Genomic DNA, 22,271 nt, shown 5'->3' with positions numbered 1-22,271 from the left:
GATCTGGGTCCAAATTTTGACTCTAACTCTCTCTACCTATGTGGACTCTGCAAGTTACTAGCCTCTCTTTACTCGGTATCTTCATTCATAAAAAAATATATATATTTTAAATTAATATTTGTTTCAAAAGTTTACTGTGAGGTTTAAATGAAATAAGTATATAAAGCATTTAGCGCACCGTTTATTAATTATTGCAGTAGTAATCAAAATGGTATTGACTTATTTTAATAATATTAATTAAAATATCCCAATGCCTCAGCTGCTTGCCACAGTTCCCATTCAACATCACCAATAGGCAAATGACATGGTAGAATTCTCAGCTGGATCTTTAGTTACCTGAGAGAGATCTGCAAGGGTGTTGTAGTCCTATGAAATAGGGTCTGAATTTTGAAATGCCTTATTCAGTAATCTGTACAGATGTTATTTTTATTACAATCATAGAAAACTACTACTTTATTGATACATGTATATATATGCATATAAAAGACATCCTTTGGTCCATTTCTCTGAAATTCATTTTGTATGTTAGCGAGAAATTTGAGCTTTGAATGGACACACATGGAGTGAATTTTGACAAAGTCTGACCATAGACAAGATGAAAAAGCTACCAGTTTACACAGAATCCCATGTTATTAACAAAGGTATTTTCTGTAATGAGTCTTTATATATGTATATCTATCTACCTACCTATAGATATATCTATATTTACGAATCGTTTTGAGAACCTTTTAGTGATATTTTGAGACGATGCAACTTAATCAAATTGTTTCAGAAAATGTAGTATTTGTCATTTAGCTTCCGTTCTACCTGTTTCTTAATATTTTACAGGTCCTATTATCCTTTCCATGACTTTTACTTGACCAGTACATGATTTATTTTTTTCTTCCTTTTCAGATAGCTAGCATTATCTATAGTAAAAGCACTGGTTTCATTAGTCTTCAGTATGATTTTTTTTCACTGGAAGCCAAAGAACCTAAAAATTTCTAGCAAGGTTTTAATTATTTTTTGTATTGGTTTGTTTTTCATCTTGTTTATTTTGTTTTTGAAGTACTACCCTGATACTTTCATTATTTTAATTATTTTTTGGCTTCTTTCCTCTTTCCGGAAAAGAACATGTTATAAAAAAGCTTCTCCTAACCCAGCTTTTTGTATATAACCTTTAGATAATTAAAATTCTGAAGTCTTTTAAGAGATGTTGCAATTACATAAGGAGGTGTAATTTCTAAAAGTTTTTTAAGCAAGTGAGACTTTGCTTTCTGATAATTCCTCTTTGGAAATTATTATTATTTAAGGTCATTGCAGAGTTGGAACAAAACCTGCAATGAACCAATAAACTGAATACCCAGACTACACCAATTTTCCCTCACATTAAAGTTTCATTTCCACAACTATAGTTTATTATAATGTCTATGATTTTCACAGAGGCTCATATAAGCAGCAGCCAACTGTAAAAAAGCCTACATTTGAAAAATGAAACTTCTTCAAACCTTTTATTGGTAGTTGCTTAGAACCTCTAACATAAAGACCCATTAGGTAAAATAAATTCTTTTTAGGACCCAAATAAATGATATCCACTCAGCAAATACGAATTGCGTGTTTACTGTTTATTAGACACTGTTCTAGGCACTGGTTATGTAACACTGAATACTTCAGATGAAATTCTTTTTCTCCAAGAGTTTTCTCTGCTTTGAGTATGATTTCTTCTAATAAAGAATGAGGACTATATAATTAATCATGATTCTCTCTTTACCTTGGTTTCTGTGAAGCTCAGATTAAAATTTGGGTGGAGCGTACCTCAACCTGGGAACACTCCATAAAAAAGTATAAATAGAAAGAAATAAATGTCTCTAAATCTTTACTCTTTTGCTATTTTTTACTTTATTCATGGGTGTATGTTAGCCATGCCTCCGAGCTCTTTTGGTGAATAATCTCTCATTAGTCTTGAAGCCAAGTCAGCACTTACCCGGTCAAAGCAAATCATGCCGACATTTGACCCCAGTTATTGGAGCAGAGTGACGAGAAGAAATGGATAAAAACTTGAAGACAAGAATCATCTTACAGGGTAGTTACCTCAGGTGAGGATTTTAGTTTCCAGGCAAGTGTGGACTACTGTTCTCTTGCACAGAGTTAACTATATAATTTTTTTTATTATTTGTTATTATTTATGCCTACAGCACCTGGTCTTCCTAGGTGGTCTCCCATCCAAGTGCTAACCAGGCCCAAGCCTGCTTAGCTTCTGAGATCAGACATCGGGCTTGTTCAGGGTGGCATGGCCATAGACCATGGACTGTGGCTCCACTGGGGTGCAAACCCAGGACCTTCTGCTTGTAAAGCAGATGTGCTAACCACTACACTATGGAACCACGTCTGAGTTAACTACATTTAAAGCCTGGAGTTTAGGTAGTACATGCTTTAAATTTTCTTGAGTTCATCCACTGTATGTCTCCATTCCAGTGTTGAGATGTCAGTGTGTGTGTGTGTGTGTGTGTGTGTGTGTGTGTGTGTGTTCCACGATTAGCAGAAGAAACTTGCCAGGGCTGTAAATTAATTAAATCAATAATTCTGTTACTCTCACAATTAGAATATGGATATGGTTTTAAAGAAGATTTGGCCATCAAATTGAATAGAATGAGTATCTTTCAAAAATTGCTTAAAGGGCTTTTGACTTGTCCACTGGTCCCTGGTTTGATGATAAACTCAAACATGTACTTTTCTTCATTAAGTACACTGAGATCACTCAACAACAACCAACCCACTCCACATCTTTATAACTGTCATATCTCACAAACGCTAGCCTCTCCTCTTCCACCTATATCCATTCCAATTTACCACAGGGGAAAAATCTTGGCCACTGTAATACTACAGCATCCAGAATTATCACTGTTCTGCTCTCCACTGTCTGCTGTGGGATCCAAGGAAGGGGTGACAGCCAATGATGGGTTTACTACTAAGCCAATCAGAGCAAAAGATGAAAAGAGACTAATTAACACTTGGAAATTATACAAAATACTTGCTTTAGAAGCAAACTACCTAAGAGAAAAAGGCTGAGACATTTATATACCAATTTCCAAGTGTCATGGATTAAAGGGAATTCCTCTCAGGGATTAAATTCTAAGAATTTGTGGACTTCGGTGCATATGACAATGCGGCTTCCTTTAGTTTCTGGGAAAAGACTCTTTACAGACAAACTTTCTGATAATGGCAGTCGAATGTCCACAAGAACACACTAAAAGTTTTGAGGATTAAGGACATTGCATTACCAGCATGTATTACACATGAAAAGAAGGAAAAATACAGAAAAAGAATTTTAGAAATATTTGGAACATGTTGAAATGATCCGACACACTTGTAATTGGAGTTCTTAAATGAGAGCGGTGAAAGAGAATAGGCCAGAAGCAATATCCGAAGAGATAATGGCTAAGAATTTCCAAAATTGAGAAATAATAGCAAGCTACAGATTCAGAAAATGATAAGATGCCAATCAGGATAAATAAAGAGTAAATTATACCTGAATCACATCACACTAAAGGAGCAGAAAACCAGTGACAAATATCAAATCTTAAAAGCAATCAGAGAAAAGATACACACTGCCTTCAAAGGAGCCATATTATGTGTGAAAGCAGATGTTTCAACAAAAATGATGAGACCTGAAGACAATAAAATGGCATTTCTAAATTGCTAAAAGAAAAGAATGGCTAACTAGGAATTCTACACCATGAGGAAAATACTCTTCAAATTTAAAATGAAGTTAAGATATTTTTTTTGAACAAAATAACATGAGATATTTGTTGCCAGCAGAAGCACGCTAAAGGTACTGATTTAAAGTACATTCTAATGAGATAAGGAAGCATATTCTCGACTAGAAGATAACCAATAAAGAATTATATTTTTAAAAATACAGAGTGGAGAAAGTATAATGGAATAATTTTAGAAAACATTTCCATTGATCTAAAAAGAAAAAAGAAAAGAGAAAAAAAAAACAGGAAACAAAAGATGGACTGAAGTAAAAGAGAAATAGTAAGGTGGTATATTTAAATCTAAATATTTCAACATTTACATTAACAATAAATGAATTTTCCAATTGAAGGAGAAAACTAGTAGATTTTATTTTAGAAAAACTACTTGCTATTTAATAGGGCAGCTCAAATATAAGGACATGGAAATCTGGAAGTAAAAAAAAAATTCTGGTGGAGATACACTAATAAGACTAAATAGGTTTTAAGGCAAGAGCATTACCGGTGATAAAGAGGAACATTTCATAATGATAAAAGTGAAAATCTTATTAACATAGCTTCGAATATAGATTGCAAAAGGGTATCACTATAGATCCTGTTGACATCAAAATGGTAAGAATCTTAAGAAAAAATTACTAGTAAAAATATAAGTGAAATGGAGAAACTTTTGGGGAGAGGTAGCGGGGAACCTTAGCATCACTGACATAGTAGCATAAATTTCTTTTTAGGTAGTTGAATCTATAATTTTAAAAACCTTCCAAAAAATAAAACTCCAGCTTTCAGTAGTGAATTCTTCCACAAATATGAGTAATAACACCTATCTTACACGAATTCTTCCAGAAAACAGAAAAACTAATTGACAGCTCATTTTATAAGAGCATAATCATGATGTGAAAATCAAAGATAAGAAAAAAAACTTTGTGACATACTCACTTATGTTCATAGAAGCCAATACCTTAAACAAAATAAAAGCCAAAAAATCTGTCCATGTTAAAAAGGATGATATATCAACATCAAATTGATTCATATAGAGAATATAAAGTTCTTTTTATGAAGTCAACCAATATAATTTAGCACATTAAAAAATAATGGAGAATAAAATCATATCTTAATAAATGCAGAAAATTCAATATTCGTTATGATTTTAAAAGTTTTAGCAAACTGAGAAAAAAGCCATAAATTTAACATAAAAATTTTTACTTAAAAATGTCACAAGTATCATAGTGAATGGTGAAAGGATGCAAACTTTCATCCTGAGGTCAGGAATTACATGAAGATACCTGCAGTAACCACTTACATTTCACATTATGTCTTGTTAGTGCATAAGGCAAGAAACATATATAAAAAATTAACATTAGATTTCTAAATAGAATGGAAAAGAAGAAATAAACTGTTATTATTTACAGACATGATTGGCTATATAGAGAATTCAAATCCAGAGAAGCTATCAAATAATAAATATATTTAGCAAGTTTTCTTGATAAAATGAAAAATCAATTGTATTCATATACTTTAGCAAAAAAATACAAATCAAATTTATAAAAACATTAGACTTTAGAATATCATTTATAATAGCAATAAAATATCAAATCGTATAGAGTAAATTTAGTAAAGAGATATAAAACTTCTACATTGAAAGCTGTAAAAATATCATTGAGAGAAATTAAGAGACCCGATAAATGGCGATATATACCATATTCAGAGGTTGAAAGACATTATTTTTAAGATGCAAAATTTTCCCAATTGTATATATTCTATGCAATCCCAATAAAAATCTCAGCTGGTTGTGTGTATGTGTAAATTGGCAAGTTGATTTTAAATTTTAAATAGAAATACAAATTTACAAGGACAGTGAAGACAATCTTGGTGGGAAAAAATAACAAAGTTGTAGGACTTACTCTACTAGATATTAAAATTTATTATAAAGCTACAACACTGTTATTGATTCAGACAGGGTTGTATTGGGTAAGGGTAGAAAAGACAGACAAACAGAATGGACTGGAGTGTCTAGAAACAGATCCAGACATATATGGTAACCCAAATTAGGACAAAGATGCCTTTTCAATAAATGATGCTAGATCAATTGGAGAGCCATAGGGAGGAAAAAGTCTTGTCCCTCTCCTAATACATAAAAATCAAGTCTAGTGCAGACCTAAATGTGAAAGGTAGAGAAATAAAGCCTCTTGAAGATAATCTGAGAGAATACCTTTTAACCTTGGATTAAGCCAATATTTCTTAAACCAGACACAAAAAAGACCACTGACAAATTGGATATTAAAATTACTAATTTTTGTTTATTAAAATACACTATTGAGTGAAAACACACATACTGTTGAGTATATAATCAAAAAAGCCGGTCAAGAGCTTTTTAATTTGAGAGAAATACTATGTCCTTTGAATCAGATATATCAATCTATCTGCAGAGCGTCTGAATACATGATGTAAAATATATCATTTTTCTTACTAAGTGGGGTATATGAAGACTTTTTTTTAAATGCAGAGAGTAAGAAAAAAAGACCCAGGAAGTGAAGAATACAGAATTAAACTAATTTAAGATATATTTAGGTATTATAATAAGCAGGACACATACACACACAGCAGAAACAAACACACATATATACTCAGAGTACAGTAAAATCAATGAGCTTTGATCGCATGGGAAAATTTTTTGCTTTATACCCTACTTTTACATTTCTCATTTGGAAATCCCTAGCCCACAGATTTTATAAGCATATAAACTCATCCTAGATTTTGCTTCCAAATAAATTTATAAATTTTTTATGAAAATATTTTAGTTTCAGAGTATTTTTCAAATTTTGGATTATGGATATTATGTGTATAATACTTCTACCGTAATAGTCTCATAATATTCTGATTGAAGTCCTCCTGGTCTTAGAAAATATTTGTATAGTTTTTATGGAACAAAATGCACACGAGTAAGTCAATACCTATAATTTGGTTAGAAAAAGAAGTTCTTGCTAAATTTAAAATGGCAAGCCTTTCTCTATATATAATACATACAATAGAATACATAGCATATTGCACATCATAAGTAATGTAATGCATACTATAGTAGCATAAATATGAAAATATTAAAACAAAATCTATTTACAAGTAAAGGAATATAAATGGATAATAAATACTAAAAGGCCAGTCCCTTAATATTGAATAAAATGTCAAATAAATTTAATTTATAAAATTAGCTATTGCTGGTGAAGATTTGGTGGAATGCGGGCCCTTATGTTATTTTTATTAGTAGTCTTAAAAATATGCAATTGTTTGACTCGTTATATCTAAGAATCTAGTCTAAGAAGTTAACCATAAAGGTAGAGAAGTATTTACGCATAAAGCCAGAAGTTAAAAATGAAAAAAAAATTAGGAATTGACTAACTACATTTAGATTCATCTAATGGAAAATATTATCAACTAAATATATTTTAGGAAGATTTGTAAGAATGTGATAAAGTTCATGAATTGAGCAAAATGGGAGAATACTAAGTTTTTAAAATATGTACCATATATATGGACAAAGAAGAGACAAAGGAAATATGTAAAATATTAACAGTATTCACCTTTCACTGATGGGATTTTAAGTGAATAATTTTGTGCCACAATATTTTCTGAATTTCTTAAATGTTTTATAACAAGTACATATTTTTTGTTTTCAAGAATAAAATGAATGTAACTCAAAACAAAGTTTTAGTAGGAAATTTAACCACTGCCTAGTCCTATTCTCCTTTGTCATGGGTATGTTTGCCCATTTACGGGACTCCTTTAGAAAATCTTTCAGGCCAACATTATTTTATATAAAACCATTGATATGTAATTTTTAAAAGAGCTCAAATGGAAAGAAACCACTTTTCTATCTGTGGTTTGATGGATCTCATTTTACTACAGCCCTCTGCCAGTCTAATTGATAATTTGCTGAGATAAGCATGTCCATCAAAGTTCTTGTGGGTTTGAAATGTGACCCCCTGATATAAAAATACCCCAAGATATAGTCTAAGTAAAATTGGATAGTGAATATATAATGTAGATTCTAAAATAAGTGGTATGAAATGCTTAAAGAGCTCTTTGTGCCATTTGATTTTTTTTTTTAAATTTGATGAGCTTCTAAGTTAACAAGTCATAATTATCCATGAAATGAATTCATCTGAACGCTGCTGACTTTTGCCTGATATAACTGTGCTTTAATTCTTGCTTTAATTAAGCTCTAAATGAAGAACATATATCAGCTCACACTTTCTTTCCCAAGTATAGTGCCTGACACATTGTTGTTTTGTTCTTTGAGATGTCAGATAAAGTTGGTAAAGAGAAAAATATATGACTGTGATCATTCCGAACGCCAGCTAGGAACATTTTTATTATTGAAAATCTGCATATGTAGCAATGATGTTCCCCTCTCACTGACTCCAGTGCAGTGAAGCAGCTACAATTCATTCCGATAAAACACAGATGGTCTCTGCAGAGCCCCCATTCATCTTTCTCCCTGAGTGCTGCAATTAATCAGCTACATTTCCTGCCACCTTCTTCCAGAAAGGTCACCCACTCAAGTATTCTTGTTCCTTTTCATCGACACATATTCAGACCACTGATGTGACATCTTGAGTGAACATACCCATGACAAAGGAGAATTCTAATAGGACTAGGCAATGGTTAAATCTCCTACTAAAACTTTGTGTTTTGAGTTACATTCATTTTATTCTTGAACCTTATGGTAAGGAAAAATAATATTTCTGTTCTTAAATTCATAGTTTTAGATTCTGGAGTGCTCCTTGCCCTCCCCACTTACACTGGTTTTACTAATGCTCACAGGTGACTGTCACCCTACAGACTGAGTGACGAGAGAGGGAAATATCCCCAGTGCTCTTCCAGTACATCACTCACCACATGTGTGACTCAGGGAACTTCTTTCTGTGTGTGTGTGTGTGTGTGTGTGTGTGTTGTATTGTGTTGTGTTTGTGTATCCAATTTAGTTTCATATCTATGAAATGACATAATTTAGATAAGGGGTCACTGTAATTGTGTCAAGGAGTTCCAGACAACTAAGTGGCACATTCTGTGTTATTTCTTCTGCGTAGAAAACAAAACAAAGCATAAAAGACGAGGAGTTGTGATGAGAACATCTCTGAACTGAGATGCAGGAAACCTGAATTCAAACACTCTAATGCTGCTTGTATAACTGAGTATCAGCGACTGTGACAAGTCACAAACTTTCTAAGAGGTGAAACTAGATGTTCCCTGAGATTCCTTTTAGCTCTAATATTCTATACAGACAGGAAGGAAGGAAGGAAGGAAGGAAGGAAGAAGGAAGGAGGAAGGAAGGAAGGAAGGAAGGAAGGAAGAAGGGAAGGAAGGAAGGAAGGAAAGAAGGAAGGAAGGAAGGAAGGAGAAAGAAAGAAAAGAAAAGAAAGAAAGAAAAGAAAGAAAGGAAGAAAGAGAGAAAAGGAAAGAAAAGAAAAAAGGAAAGAGAAGAGGGAGAGAAAGACAGAAGGAAATAAAGGAAGGAAAAGAAAGAAGGAAAACAAAAGATCCTGGAAGAACCTCCTCATAAATTAGAAACTCATGATAGTAAGGAATACTTCTAAGTACAGAAATGTCTCCATGAGAATGATTACCTGCAAAGACAGCCTACGTAGACTTGTCTTCTGTTGTATAGGCATTCGGTGGCTTTGAAAAGATTATGCATCTTTATGATCCACTATTCATGTTGCTTTCCTTTCCATTTTCTTTTAAACAGGGAAATGAGATACCTAACTGCAGAAAGCATTCAGGTGGAAAGTAATTACACGATCTTATCTGAATCTGACAGCGCTTTTTAAATATGTCTAACAGACTACAGCTCCTGTATTTTGAGATTATTTGGCCTTACATATTCGTTTAAATTTTATTTCATGTTTTGTCAGTTTTGAATATGAGAAGTCGTGATGGAAAAATTTAAACTAACACACTTCAAGGAAAACAGCTGATAAAGACATTTGGAAGTAGCCATCACTAGATTTAAAGCTGGTCATCTATCATCCACATCACTGAGTGAAATAAAAGTAAACGACATAGTCTGGACAGAAAATATAATTGACTAGAAATTAACTATAAATTTAGAAATCATAAAAGAAAATGACAGAAGGAAAATCATATCGAAAGAATTATTTGAGTAGATTTAGGATTAAAACACGTCTTAAAACAGACAAATGCACATACACACACACAAAATTCAAGTATATGCTCTTTACAACAAACAAAACGTAATAATACAGAATAATTTAATGGCAATGATCAAGCAAATACTGACTTATAGAAATTAGGAGTATAATATTAACAGCAGCAAAATGAAGCCAGGGAATCCAACATTTACTGATAAAAGGGTCAATTTTAAAACACTTAAGGAAAAAATAATTTCCCAGATATATAATCTTGTTCAGAAACATAAGAATTATGAAGCTACTCAGTTCCATTTAATGAAGTTACCTAACTAATGACAATGCCACATGAAAGTAGGGAAAAAAGCTACTAATTGAAAAAACTGATACATAATGTTACTTATAAATGTAAATGTAGAATTTCAATAAACAATGAAAAATAATTTGCAATAGTCAAAGGGTCTATTCTATGAATGTAAAAATAACCTAAATGGATAATGGTAAGAGAGAATTGGGCAACAAAGATGAGAACACAACAAAGAAACTAAAAGTGATAATACTGGAAGTGAAATTTGAATAAAAAATGTGTGGCATTACAGAAGAAATAGCTGACAATAGGGATATTGACACCAACCCTAGATCTGTGGCCAGAGGAGCTTAGTGAAGGTGAATTTATCAACATAAATAAGGAAAGTGGCCATGAAGAAACTCATGAAGATGTCCCACAGAGAGTGTCCAAAAAAACCAAACCAAAACAAAACAAAAAAACCTTGACATTAAAGGAGATATAAATGTCCACTTTCTTTAGGAATGTAGTGAGTTGTACATAAAGACCACTGAGATCCCCCAAGAGTATTGGTGCTGGGTTCTAGGGATATTTTAAGAAATTTATAAAAAGATTCATTAGGTTTAATGTTTTTTTTTATTTTTTTTATTTTTTTATTTTAGGGGTTCAATGACCACTAATTTGGTGATATGCTGGGAAAACTTATATAACTCAACATAAGTTATACTAATGGCTAAGGCATATTTCAGCAAAGACTACAGTGTAAGAATAACAGGAAATATATATGTAAAGGCTGAAGAAATTAAGCCCAGGCCTCCAGGTCCTCCCTCCCATGTGAGGGTTGTATGGACATATTTTTCTGACCCACTCTAGACAGAAAAGACACATGCACGATATCTCCACTTAGTGAAGCCAACTTAAGTCTCCGAGTCCAGAGTTCTTAAAGGAATTCTTAAAAGAGTTCGTAAAATTAAAGTTTTATCAGCCCAATTACTGTATATTTTCTTTCCTTATGTATATATCTGTACTTCATGATAAATCTGTGTAGAGGTAGGTATTACAATGATTAATTGGTGATCAACTGAATCTAGTTTTTCCTCAAGCCAATCAATCTCCAGTGGTATAATGTAAAATAGTTTTAACTCAATTTCTCAGCAAATTTGATCAATATTAGTATTATGACATTATATACTTATGTAAGGTAGCCAAATTTTACCAATAGTATGCCATATTGCAGCATTATTATGGTATACTTAAGTGTCAGGAAATCATTGTGTGAGTTAGCATTCTTAAATACTTACTAGTAGCACTGGACTTTACCTGTCTTCCAGACAGCATTATGAACTGGATGTTACCGGTGTAAGTGATTCTGTTATTTCTGGTTCCTGTGTAAGCAGAAACAAAGCCCTGATTCAATCCAAATATTTGCACAGATATAGGTTGCCCACTGGTGTTCCATAACAATGCCCATCTTTACCCCACAAGAAGTATACAGGTGTCATTTATGATAGTCCCCATACAATATGTGATATCTTGGCTTGTTCTTGGGTCAAGAGCATTTAGAAGACATTACATTTGTAACTGTAATGTAAATTACATTTTCCCCCAGAAAATGTCCCCAAGTTCAGGAGACCATGACATACTCCTTGAACTTCTATGACTAAAATGGAAAGTCACTGCCTCCTGAGGGCTTTGGCCTCCATTTCCAGTAACATAATTGAGAGACCTTGTATAATAAGTCATAAATTTCTAGCTGGGCAGGTCATGGTGGGTAGTCATGCCACAGACCTAGAACTTTTTAGTGAAAGGTTTTTAGGCCAGCCCTGTCTACTACTATTCTTGGCACCAAGGTTAACATTCCTTTGAAATGCCAGAGGTAATATCCCTCAAAGGCATGACCACCCTCAAGAGAGTGTATAATCTTAACTAATCTGCAATGCAATCTCTGCCTTGTTTCTTCCCACCTCCATGTAATTTTCCTTCCTTTGCCCACTTAATTCCAGATGCATAAGAGAGACTGCAAACTGTTATTCTCTGGAACATTTGAGATCTTGCTCCCTGGCATATATTGTCAGTTTGGCCCAAATAAAGTCTTATAAAAATTCTCTGCAGGTTTGGACGCATCTTACCTTCACATTTACTTGGTGTAATATGGCAAGATTCCGAAGAAGCCCATCCAGGACCACCCTGCCGACCTAGACCCTTTGTGCCCCACTGGCTCCCTGCTTCTCATGGGGTGAACTGGGATGAGTCTCTCTCAGAATCCTGGGCCTCTTGGCTTTAAGTAGCAGGACATGACTTTATGTGAGCTGTTCTTAGAAAAATCCTCGAGGCAGAAAAGAGTTGAGATAACTCGGGGAAAGGAAAAAAAATGGATTTCTGCTTTTAATTTCGGCTTTTAATTGGATTGCTTTGCTGGTTAAATGAGAGACTGAACTCTCTTGAATGCTAGAGGAGAAAGAATTCTTGCATCTCCCACCTGGATATCCAATGGGGCAACAATAGTTGTTGCACATCCCCGAATCTGGAATGATGGAGATGGGCACCATGAGGCATCCAGTGCAGTAGCACAGCTGATCCTGGAGAAGCTGGCAGGAGCCCCCAGGGGAGAAGGACAGAACATCCCCCAACGGGTTCACCTTGAATCAGACGGACATGTGCCTTGGAAAGTGCCTCGCAGTTCTGGTGGCGTCCGGTGACCTCTCACTGGCCCCTGCTCGGGTATTGTTAGGTGACTAAGAATCTTTGTGGGGTTGCCTGAGGAAAAAAACTTCCTCTAGGGTGTAAAGCAGTCCTATAGGGATATTCACAGCATTTGGCTTGTCTGGAGTAAGGCACATGAGAGCTGGTTTTCCCTGAAAATTTGTTCAGACTCCACAGATTCAAAATTCCCATTAACACTAAGATGGCCAAGGTGAGCATCCTTTGATACTTCTTAATTAATTTTTTCACACACAATTAGAAAATGCCGGCTATAAAATTAGGCAGAGTGAATAGAAAACTTATTTAATCGGTCTCTTGAAGTTTTAAAAAGAGTATTTAGATAAATGGATCAACCGATGATGTAATTTAAGTGTTAATTTAATTCTTTAAGGTATTCTAAATGACTCTGCTTAAAAGGAGGAAGGTCATTCGGAACTTGACTTGTCAAGGACAGATATAAATTGTAAATGCCTCCGAAACAAAATTTGTATCCAACTGTTCTTGTATAAACTAGTGAGTTTTTCTCATGACTAAAAGGTCATTGTTTGTGTTTGTGTGAGTCTATATATGTATGTTGTAAATGTGAGATAAATTTGTAACTCCAGATGATATTATTAAAATGAATTGAAAGGCAAGCACTTGTAAGAATTGAGTATTCTAAAATTCTCAAAAATATAGAAACTAACAAATGCTTTTTAAGTTCACGTGGTCTAAGATTAATCCTTAGCAAAATAGAAGCTAGTGTAAGTTTATTGGTTTAAGTAAAACAGACATGTCTTTACTTTGCCTGGTCTTATAAAAATAAGTCTGTGTTAATAATTGAATTTGATGTCTATGAAATATGTTTCTAGAGATTATGAAATGTCTTCATAAATTTACCAACCTAAAGAATGCTAATTGCTAACTTCTTAGTTTTCATTAGAAATTGAGGTTTAGGGGTTAAAGTCTCCATATATGTAGAAATAACTTTGCAGTGTTCAGAAGGGCACTTGGAGCATCTCAAAGGCTTGGTCTTTTGTGTTAAAGTACCTGGGGACCATTGTAAAATAAATGGTGAAAATCTTCTAGGTATATTGCATGAGTGCACAATGGTAGTAAATTAAACGAATAGTTGGGACAGTGGGAAACCCAAGACAGTCACTTGGTTCTTCCCAGCTCCCTGGCATCATCATAGTGCATTTAAGATGAACTTAGATGAAGGAATTTATGAGCTGACATTATTGAAAGGAGACATCGCCAAAATTTCATAGAGTCGCTTCAAGAAAATGCCAAGTTGGTAACCGCCTTCTTTTACAGGAAGCTTTCAGTAGACAAAGACTTTAAAAATCACTGACTGCCACCTGGAGATTTCGTTTATTGGAAAGGCCATCAAATAAAAGATACTCTCCAACCTCACTGGAAGAGAACTCACCAGGAACCTAACCATGAATGGACATCTACCCTCATCTTGACCTTGCCTTGCCTCCACTTACAATGAACATCGGAGTCTCCTCTATGATGAGAAACTGCTGACATCAGAGTCAAACAGCTATCCCAAAACATGAACAAGGCCTCTAACCTACAGACTGATATTGAACTCAGAATCCATTTTCTTCGACTATCTTTACCTGTCTGTTAATGACATTAGTCATAGTAATAGTTATACTTGTTCTTTGGATTTCCCTATATAGTCCTACTGTTTAGGATTACTGAACATGTATAAGATAACTGTTAATACTCATTTTATAGCTTATATGTTATACTAGATGCCAAATACAGAAACATGAGACAAGGCAAAACTTGGATCATGATAGTTAGAAATGATCCAGAGTGTTTTGTTTTTGTTTTTCCAAATGAAGACCATTAACCTGACTGCCCTTCATTTACCTGCCCCACTCTTTTTGAGAAAATTTGCCATTAATTCATCTCCCATGGTTACAATATTTGCCCGTTCCCAACGATCCACCATTTCAGCAAGACAACATTGATACTGAGATTTTCTAGGACTAAGCCTTCCCAGCAGTGTGAGACCCCACTATATCAGACCAAAAGGTTGGTCATCAGTGCATCCTTCAGACTGATTTATGACCAAAAGGGGGAACTGTGGATAAAAAAAGGCGAAGGGGGGGTACTATAATAAATCATAAATTCCTAACTGGGCAGGTGATGGTGGTCAGTCATGCCGCAGGCCTGTAACTTCTCTAGTGAAAGGTTCTTAAGCAAGCCCTGTCTATTGTTCTCAGCATTTAAATTAACACACCTTTGAAATACAGAAGTAACACCTCTCAAAGGCATGACCATCCTCAAGAGAGCACATAATCTTAACTCATCTGTAGTCTAATCCCTGCCTTGCTTCCTCACACCTTCACGTAATCTTTCTTACTTTCTCTCCTTAATTCCAAATGCATAAAAGAAACTGCAAACTGTTTTTCTCTGGAGCATTTGAGATCTTGGCATATGTCATCAGTTTGGCTCAAACTCTTACAAAAATTCTCTACAGGTGTGAACATTTCTTACATTGACAGGCTCCTACCAGCCTCCCCAAAAGACCCAGCACACAGTCTACACAGAGGCTACTCCTACATTAGGCCACTTTTTCAAGACTGGGAGAGACAGCTATTTTTGTCTAATTCATATGAACAAATATAGAAAGTCAAAACAAAATGCAAAGACAGAAGAATATCTTTCAAGTGAAGAAACAAGAAAAATCCCCAGGGCAGGAGGGATTTTCCCTAAGGAAACAAAAATAAGAGAGGAAAGGAGGCATCTGAAAAATGCAAAGGAAAGGGCTTGCAGAAATGACTGACTCGGCAACTTATAGATTAACCACACCCTATAGATCTTTAAATGGCCTTCTGGAAACTTGTTACACTTACAAGAGAAACGATCTGTAAATAGATAAGACTAGAGGTCCAGGAATTCCTTCTCCCTTGGAGCCCCCACCCGAAACTCCCCACCCATCCTGAGTCAGGAGGCCCAGGTAGAACCGCAGACAAAGGAATTCCATGCCCCTTGCATGGACACTGCAGAGGAATATAAACTGTAAGAAATCTAACCAAGGGGAGCTCGTGCTTGATGCTGTTAAGCCTCACACTCTCCGCCGGCAATAAATTCTCCTTCCTCTAACAAAGTTGTTTGAGTGTCCAATTTTCTCCATTGGGTGTTGCTTCCTACAGCAAAGTAATTTGCCTGATAAAGAATTCAAAGAAATGGTCATAAGGATCCTCACCAAATTCGAGAGTAGAATAGAGGTTCTTATGGAAAACTTCAACAAATAGTTAAAAAGTATAAGGAAAAACCAAGCAGACCTGAATAATATAATAACTGAAATGAAAAACTTAGACGGAATCTACAATAGATTAACTGACACAGAAGCATGGATCAGTGACCTGGAAAACAGACTCGTAGAAATCACCAATCAGAACAGCAGAGAGAAAAAATAATTTTAAAAAATGAGGCTAGTTTAAGGGACCTCTGGGGTAACATCAAGTGCTCAAACATTCTCATAGGGATCTCAGAAGGAGAAGAAAGAAAGAAACAGAAACATTATTTAAAGAAATGATGGCTAAAAACTTCCCTAACCTGGGGATGGAAACAGACATCCAGGCCTAGAAAGCACAGAGCATTCCGAACAAGATGAACCCAAAGAGACCCACACCAGAACATATTGTAATTAAAATGGCAAAAGTTAAAGAGACAATCTTAAAGGCAGAAAGAGAAAAATGAGTTACACACAAAGGAAACTCTATAAAGCTATTAGTTGATTTCTCATTAGCAACCTTACAGACCAGAAAGGAGTGGCAGGACATCTTTAAAGAAAGGAACCTAAAACCTAGAAAAATTTACGCAGCAAGGTTATCATTCAGAATTGTAAAAGAGAGAAAAGAGTTTTCCAGACAAGCAAAAACTAAAGGACATCATCACCATTAAACCAGTTTTATAAGAAATGTTAAAGAGTCTTCTTTAGGGAAAAAAAAAAGGCCATCACCAGAAATAAGAAAATATCAGAGAGAGAAAAACATCGCAGGTAATGTAAAATATTCAATAAATACAGCAAATTAGACATTAAAAAACTACTACAAAGGTTAAAAGAAAAAAGTATCAAACTCAACTTGAACTGCAATAAGTGATTAGAAGATGTACAACACAAAAAGATCTAAAATATGACATAAATAACATAAAACATGGAGGGGCGATCAAAATGTAGCCCTTTTAGAATATTCTAATTTAAACACTTATGAGCTAAAAACAGACTGCTATAGGTAAAGATTGATATACATAAAACTCACAGTAACCACAAACCAAAAGCCTACAAAAGTTATACAAAGAACAAAGAGAAACCTAAAGAACACACCATAGAAAACACTATGGAAAAACAGCAAACGCGGGGAAGAGATTAAGAGAAGAAAAGAGCAGAGAACTATAAAAATGACCTAAAAAGTTAAAATGGCAATAACTACAGTCTTATGAATTAATTTAAATTTAGATGAATTAAATGTTCCAAGAAAACACATAAAGAATCTGAACGGACTTAAAAAACATAACCCATCTATGCTGTTTACGAGAGATTCACTTAAAACCAAATGACACATACAAAGTGAAGGGAAGGAAAAAGATAATCCATGCAAATAGAAACAAAAAGAAAGCTGGAGTAGCAATAATTATATCAGACAAACAGACTTTAAAACAAACAAAAAAATGTAAAAAAAAACAAAGAAGGACATTAATAGTTATAAAGCAGTCAACATAAGAGCATATAACAATCGTAATGTCTGTATACCCAACATAGGAACAACCAAATCCATAACGCAATTTGTAATGGACATAAAGGGGAAAATCCACAGTAATAAAATAATAGGGGATTTTAATACCTCACATCAATGGATCGATTATCCCGACAGAAAATTAATAAGAAAATAATGGCCATAAGTATCACACTAGATAAGATAGATTTGATAGATATTTTTAGAACATTTCATCCAAAAATTGCAGAGTACACATTTTTTTCAAGTGCATAGGATAGATCACACATGAGGCCACAAAACAAGCCTCAATAAATTTAAGATTGAAATCATATCAAATATCTTTTCCAACCACAATGGCATGAAACTAGAAATCAACTTCAGGAAGAAAACTGGAAAAAACACAAATATGTGGAGACTAAACAACATGCTGCCAGACAATCAATGGCTCAAAGAGGAAATCAAACAAGAAATCAAAAACTGTCTTGAAACAAATGAAAATGAAATCACAACTTTTCATAATGTATGAGATACAGCAAAAGCAGTTATAATAGGGAAGTTTACAGCTATGCAGGCCCACCTCAACAAACAAACAAAAAAATCTCAAATAAACAGTCTAACTCTATACCTAAAAAATACTAGAAAAAGAACAAACAGAACCCAAGATAAACAGAAGATAAGAAATATTTAAGATCAGAGTAGAAACAAATGAAATAGAAATTTAAAAACACAAATGTGTCCTGGTCACTCCTAAATGTAATTTAGTTCGCATGTGACATAAAGCTTCCCACAGCCTTCCTTTTCTCTTAGTAGGGTCACACCCAGCAGGATGTGAGCCCACCATGTAAGGCAAATGCCTAACCGACATCTGAAACCATTGTTTCTTTTAATCTTGTGTAATAGCTTTCCACACACAAAACATGGATTACAGTATTTTTACACATTGCACTGTGACATGTTGGTCAGGCAGCCACTTTGCGTCCCCTTTATATTGAGGAAACTGTCTAAGCATCTGGTCAACAAAATCGATAATGATACAGTGATCAGTTAGCCTGATATTATATACTGTATATCCTGGATGCTCACAAAGAAGAAAATTTTAGGTTTCTCCCCTATTGAAGTCCCTTTTAATAAATATATCCTATAAAATAAGAATTAAAAGACATAAGTACAGTTCTATTTATTCATCAGCAATTGTTTCTTTATCAGAACAGAGGACAAATGTGTTTTCTGGAGAGATCCACTCGAGTTTGCTGGTCGCCTTTTTACTTTATACGATTCCGCAAGTAAAGGTAACTTTGGCAAACATATTGCTTCGTCCTTCTGAGCATCTGGAATTTAAGCCCAGAGGGAATAGTATTCTTTTGCTCTGAGCAACTCTCACAATACTAATATAATGCTAGATTTTCCCCTTGGCTATATCCGTGTATTCATTCATTTGCCTTTAGCTATTGTCTCCTTTTTATTTATCATTGATTTTGAACCAAACATTTCCGTCTTTGGAAGGGACATCAGGTGTGGCCCAGACTGCTGGTAGCAATATGAGCACAGTGAATCCCTTCAGGACATTCATATGGACTAGGATTACACAGTTGCAAAATTAGTAGACTGTCACATCCCCCAGGCAATACTGCCAAATTCAGCTTTAACCCTAACTTTGTTAGGAGAGAAGAAAGAATCTGGTAAACACGTTGCTTACCCTCTTGCCTCTGCCTTCTGCTGGGTCCAAGGTGGCCTTTCCACTTCCGGCCTTGGGTATTCCCCAGGTGGCTCCTGGAGGCCTGTTTGTTGGGTACAGACCAGCTTGCTTCCAGAGACACTTCTGCCAAGAGCTTCTGTACTCACTACCACTCCCCCAGGTGTACTCGCCTTGGTACATGGTCCAGGCTGTGTGTGACCCCACCAGGTTCTGCCTGCCAGTGGGTTGGGAGTTGAATCCAATGTTCAGAGGTGACCTCTAGGTTTTCTCACTAGGTAGAATCCTTTGTAAACAGTTCTTATGATATTTCTGGTGGGACCATATCTTCTTCAGTCGATAAGTATTCTAGAACTGCAGGATGTTAGAGCTGGATGGGATGCCCTCCTTGCTCAGTCAATTTACAGAAACTTCTTGAGACTCTGGGAGGACTTGTGGTGTTGGTGACCCAACTAGGAGCATCATCCAGGATTCCTAAATCCAGCTCTTTTCTCCCACCAGCCACTTTCCTCTCAATAAAATTTATGTGGAAAAAAAAAAAAGAAAAAGTTTTGCATCTATTTTATTTCGTTATTATCACAAGTTACGGATTTGTGTATTATGTGGCCATTCATATAGATTTATCATAATTGTTCAATATATTTGTGTTTTAAATTATATAGGAAACAAAAACAGGTAAAGTAAAAAAAATACAATAATATTAGCTGTTATATTTACCTATGTAATTAACTTTACCAAAGTTCTTTATTTCTTTGTACAGCTAGTGTTCTTTTGTTTCCGTTTGAAAGGCTATCTTTCAGTGTCTCCTATAGAGCAGGCCTGCTAGCAATGAACTCCCTTAGCTCTTGTTTACCTGGGAAGGTATTAATTTCTCCTTCATTTTCGAAGCATATTTTGCCATGTACAGAATTCTTAGGCAGCTTTTTGTTTTATTTTGTTTTGTTTCGGCACTCTAAATACATCATCCTACTGCCTTCTTGCCTCTTTGGTTTCTGATGACAAATCAGTTATCCACATTGAGAATCCCTTGTATGCAACAAGTTGCTTCTTTCTTGCTGCTTTCAAGATTCTCCTCTTGTCTTTGGCTTATGACAATTTGATTATAATATGTCTCGATGTGGATTTCTTTGCGTTTATCCTGCTTAGAGTAATGGTAGAGCTTCTTGAATATGTAGATTCATATATTTCATTAAATTTTGGAAGTCTTCAGCCATTATTTTTTCAAATATTTATTTCTGCCTCTTTCTCTTTCTCTTCTCTTTCTTAGACTCCCGTAATGCATTTGTTATACTTCATGGTGTCCTGTAGGTCCTTTAGGTTCTGCTCATTTTTTCTAATCTTTTTTTAATTCTGCTCCTCAGACTGGATAATTGCCCTATTTTTGAGTTTACTGATTCTTCTACCTGTTCTTATCTACCATTGAATCCTACTTGTGAAAATTTCACTTAAGCTATCATACTTAAAAACCGTCAGAATTTCTATTTATGTTCCTTTTTATAATTTCTATTTATTGCTATTCCCTACTCATTTCATATATCATTCTCTCCTTCCCACTTTTTCCTTAGTTTTTTTTCTATGGTTTCTCTTAGCTCTTTGAGCATATTAAGATGGTTTATTTAAAGTTTCTGTTTCATTATCCCAATATCTCAGCATCCTCAGGGGTGATTTCTGTCCATTTCTTTTTCTTTTTTTCCTATAAATGGGCTAAACTTTCATGGTTCTTTGTTTGTGGCATTTTTTTGTTGTTGAAAACTAGAAATTTTTGTATTTCAATGTGTTGATTTTGGATATCAAATTCTCTCCCTAGGGATTACTATTGTTGTTATTATTGGCAACTTCTGTCTTAACTTTAAAAACTATTTTTGCAAAAACTATATTAATTGTCATGTGTGGTCACTACAGTTTTTGTTTCATTTTCTCCATGGTCAACTAGTGACTTGACAGAGATTTCCTTAAGTGCTTGAATCAGTAAGAAAAGAAAAAGAACAACAAAAACTATTGTTTCTTTAAATTCATTCAATAGTGGCCAAGGATGCTGATTCTTTAAATTCATTCAATAGAGGCCAAGGATGCTGATTCGGTCTGAGTGGTTTGAAACAATGGCCAGCCTCCATGCTGGTCTCTCAGCTAACCACCAAGCAGATCAAAACACTTGTCCCTAAATTTTGGAGGACAAGGTCCTTATTACCCACCCAGGTACCTGCAAGCTGCAACAGAAATATGACTTGTCATCCCCACAGCCATCTGATGAAGGGTTAGGCAATGTGGTATAGTAGCTTCTATGCAAAAGGCTAATCTTTATCAATCTCTTTCTTTATCAATACTCCCTCAGATGCTACAAGTGTTCAACTAGATTCCAGAACTGTCAAATAGTTGATTCTGATAGTTCCTCCTAACTGAATAGTTGTTTTTGTGGAGTAATTAATACTCGGAGCTCCAAACTTTACCATTTTTTATGACGCCACTCCAAAATATGCTAAACTTTGATGCAAAGATAACTAAAGTAATAGAGATAGTTAAGACCACTCCTGAGTAGAAAAGCAGCACTAGGCCTTCTTATACTCAAGATTGTTGGATGGAAAAATCAGCCTTCTAAAGGACAGAATCCCATCAGCAATATGAACCACAGCCTTGACAACAGGAATCAGTCTACAGCAGAAATTCTCAAATTTGGGTTCTCATGAGGGGAGAGGGGAAGAGTTGGAAGTGTCTCTACCAGGGAAGTCTGAAGACAGGTAAGGAAACTCTGATATTGGTGTAGCCCTCCAATACTTTAGAAGACAGTACTCTTGTTCTTTAAGTCTTAAGGGGCATAAAACAAGGAAATATGGCAGAGGCCCAGGTGATAAATGGGGTGATATTTAGAATTTACTGAGCATAAATTACGCTACAACACTAGTTCAGGCACCATATATTCAACATCTTAGATGCTCACTCTAACCAAACAAAGTTGTTCTTATTTTCCCTTGTGGCAGGCAGAATTCTAAGATT

The 22,271-nt window shown here is 34.9% G+C and overlaps 1 pseudogene; it reads right to left on the bottom strand.

Moving 5' to 3' along the window:
- Positions 1-2,165: 2,165 nt before the first annotated feature.
- On the bottom strand, positions 2,166-2,281 carry LOC120610730 (uncharacterized; annotated as a pseudogene).
- Between the last annotated feature and the right edge of the window lie 19,990 nt (positions 2,282-22,271).

The sequence above is a fragment of the Pteropus medius genome, unplaced genomic scaffold, assembly GCF_902729225.1.
Source record: "Pteropus medius unplaced genomic scaffold, Ma_sr-lr_union100, whole genome shotgun sequence".
In the NCBI taxonomy this organism is placed as follows: domain Eukaryota; kingdom Metazoa; phylum Chordata; class Mammalia; order Chiroptera; family Pteropodidae; genus Pteropus; species Pteropus medius.
The sequence above is the reverse complement of the archived record's forward strand: the minus strand, read 5'-3'. Positions and strand labels throughout refer to the sequence as shown.